The sequence below is a fragment of the Citrus clementina genome, unplaced genomic scaffold (genome assembly GCF_000493195.1).
Source record: "Citrus clementina cultivar Clemenules unplaced genomic scaffold, Citrus_clementina_v1.0 scaffold_5, whole genome shotgun sequence".
NCBI classification, from domain to species: Eukaryota; Viridiplantae; Streptophyta; class Magnoliopsida; order Sapindales; family Rutaceae; genus Citrus; species Citrus x clementina.
The window spans coordinates 10,237,189-10,240,483 of NW_006262201.1; positions in this window are offsets into that span (position 1 = coordinate 10,237,189).

The window sequence follows — 3,295 nt, forward strand, 5'->3', positions numbered from 1 at the left end:
TAAAGCTAGAAAATACATTTAAAGTTTCAAAACATAACACACCAAAATGAAAAAAAAAATCTCATCTGTTTAGATCAGTATATGGAAATTAACTGTTTACAAAGCTATATTTGTTTATTTAATTATTTTTATTTTATATTATTATCGGATAAGATGTAATATAGTGTTAATGTAACTATATTTTAACTTATTTATCTACTAACAAGTACTAATGACATATTTACAAGTTTTAATTTTTAATTAAATAAATACTTCTTATTTTTTTGCGGATTCGCGGATTTTAGCGGATTTGCAGAAGTAGATCCATATCTAATCCATCGATTATGGATTATCAAAATTTCAATCCAATCCAATCTAATCCATCAATCCGCGGATCGAATTTTTACGGATCATATTTTTACGGATCAGACGGATTGAGCGGATCAACTTAGATTCTGAACACCCCTCCTTGCCACTAAACGCAATTGTATATTCTCGACCTTATAATTTTCTCCCATTTCCGTATTGTCGACGTTGAGTGCATGTAATTCACGAGTTTGATTCAGCAGAAAATAGCCAAAAATCTAATGACACCCACGTCCAAAGATGCCGTTGTCACAAAGGCCTGGACTGCAGACCTGAAACCCATCCTCTTTTACCATATTTTATAGTTAAAGAGGTCATTGTTGGAAAGAAAAGAATGATATGTTGGTATGAAATTACGTTAAAATGTATATATCACTTTTTTTTTTTTTTGCGTGAGTGATGGCTTCGTTTAATGACAATTGGTCGACAATGGGTCATCTTTTAATCTCATAAGGGGTTAAAATACAATTTACCCAAAAATTAGTGTTAAAATTTTATAGATGAGTGTATATTAAGATGTTCAAAGTATTAGTTTTAATAAAATTTTGCCACATAATGAATATTATCCTCAACCTCAAGAGAAACATATCAATAAAATATACAAAAATAGAATGCATTAGTACATGTCAATAACAAGACCAATTAGATCATGTCATATTTGTTATGTGGTTATTTTTAAATTAAGAAAAGGAACAATGATAGTCTTACAAAGTTTGAATATAAAATTTATAATCTAAAATTAATGATGCGACAATTAACGTGTTATTAAGCTAGTAGAGAAAGAAGTCCCAAATTCATTTACATCATATCTTGCTAAAGAAAACGGTTCTACCCGGAATACTTCTTTGTATTGAAATCAATTATGATTGCTTGTTTAAATCATGAAAGTTAAAATAATTTTGTAAATAATTTCATTCTTTAATTTACGGTATACAAATAAATTAAAAAAAATGTTAATTTCTCTCATACTTTTAGGATTTAAAAAATAGCAAAAAGTCTTAACATATTTAATGGTTATATATAAATCATCCGTACGTATTTTCTTGAGAGAAGCTCAATTCGATAGACAATGCTCCCCTTAATTTTCTTTTCTAGTTAGATAAAAGAACAAAAGAAATTGATTACAAGAATTCACGACGAAGTCACCTTGGTCTACCTGATATATATTACAGAGGTAAGCTTCTTTTTAATGCCAAACTAGAATAACAAACTTTAATTTACTTCTTAAAGGATAAAAACCTCAATTTGTGCTTATATTTGTTCAAAAGATAAGGAACACACACACACATACATATTGTCTTCTTAATGTACACAAGTTAAATTGATGTTTCACGTTTTTTAGAAAACAATTAAAGATTGTCATTCTAAGTAGGAGGTAAATTTCAAATAAAGCATGTGTTCATATGATAGATGTGCATTTTACAAATTACAATAATTAATAAACAAAAAGGGTAGTGATATTTTCACCCTGCAATTTTTTTAAATCCACCTCCACTCCCAAGAAATAATTACAATAAATTCACATAATTTTTTAAAAATTCAAATAAAGAAAAATTTTGGAGATTTAAACTATTAGATACAAGTGGATAAGCGTAAACATTTTTCATGCAGTATAAAAAGAATGCAACAGCTCCTTTTCTTTTGGTATTTTCGCAACAAAAGCACACTTAATAACTCATCAAATTATTCCTCCTTTTCTTTGATCGCTTCCCCTCTCCTGGAGCTGCTGAAACTCCTTTGTTGCTGATGAAGTGAAACAACAGGTGAGGCTTTTTAAGAGACCACAATACGTATAAAGAGGAACTAATTACACTATCAATGGCTCAAGGTTACCTTAATGCAGAAGAAGGCAAAGAGATGGAGATTCGATTCGATTCGATCCGATAATAGTAGTTTATTTTAATTTTTATTCATTTCATTTCATAGTGGTAATTTTATTTTATTTTATTGTTGAAAATTGGTAAAAACAAACTAAAATGAGATAATTACATTAAAACAATCTTCAATGACTAAAGTAATTTGAATAAAAAAAACTCAAAATAAACAAGCTCAAAATTTACCCCTAATTTGAACATTATTCGAATTCAACCTAATTGACCCAAATCTGATTTTAATCCAAATCGGACATGACTGGCATATAATTATAACCTGTTCAAATCCAAACTCAACCTAAATTCTTAATTCAATGCGATCCAATTCAAATATTCCAACCCAATCAAATTGAAACTTGATCGGGTTGATCCAAACCTGAATTTGCCACTTACATAGGAGACCATGACCCTAAAGGTTTTGAAAAAATCTTTGAGGTTTGTAAATGAAATATTAAAAGTTGGGTATAAAAAGATTGATTCGACCGTAAGTAAACTTGATATATAAATTTCATACATTATATTTTGTGAAATAAAATCAAAGTAACCCGGCTGTTTGAATTTTTTATTAATTACTTTCCATTATGACAAAATGACAAATAGGCTTTATTAAAAGTTTAATAAAGTTTGTGCCTAACTCTTAATTTTGTTTTCAATTATTCTACATTTTGTTTCTTACTTGCAGCAATAGCTTCAATTATCAATCAAAGCCTCCAAATCAAAATCACTGCAACCTGTAGCTACAAGCAAAATTCTCAAATTTTGAAATTTCTAATGACTACATAATAGCTATAAATAGAAAAATCATCTAAAATTAATCCCCCAGCTGGCAAAAATATTAGTTTTGCAGGTATTGCGAACTATGTTTTTCTTTGTATTTTCTGCCCAAGGATGAAGAAATTTCCTTCAACTTTTATGGTGAATTACGAACATATGACAGTTAACCGTTGGCAGTGACTTGTTTAAAACGAAAAAAACACTTTAAAGCAATAGGAGATATAATAACCTTTATTCCTTAGAAAAATCTATCAGATATATTATGCCTCCGACTGCTATTAATTGCTAAAAATAATCATAATTAA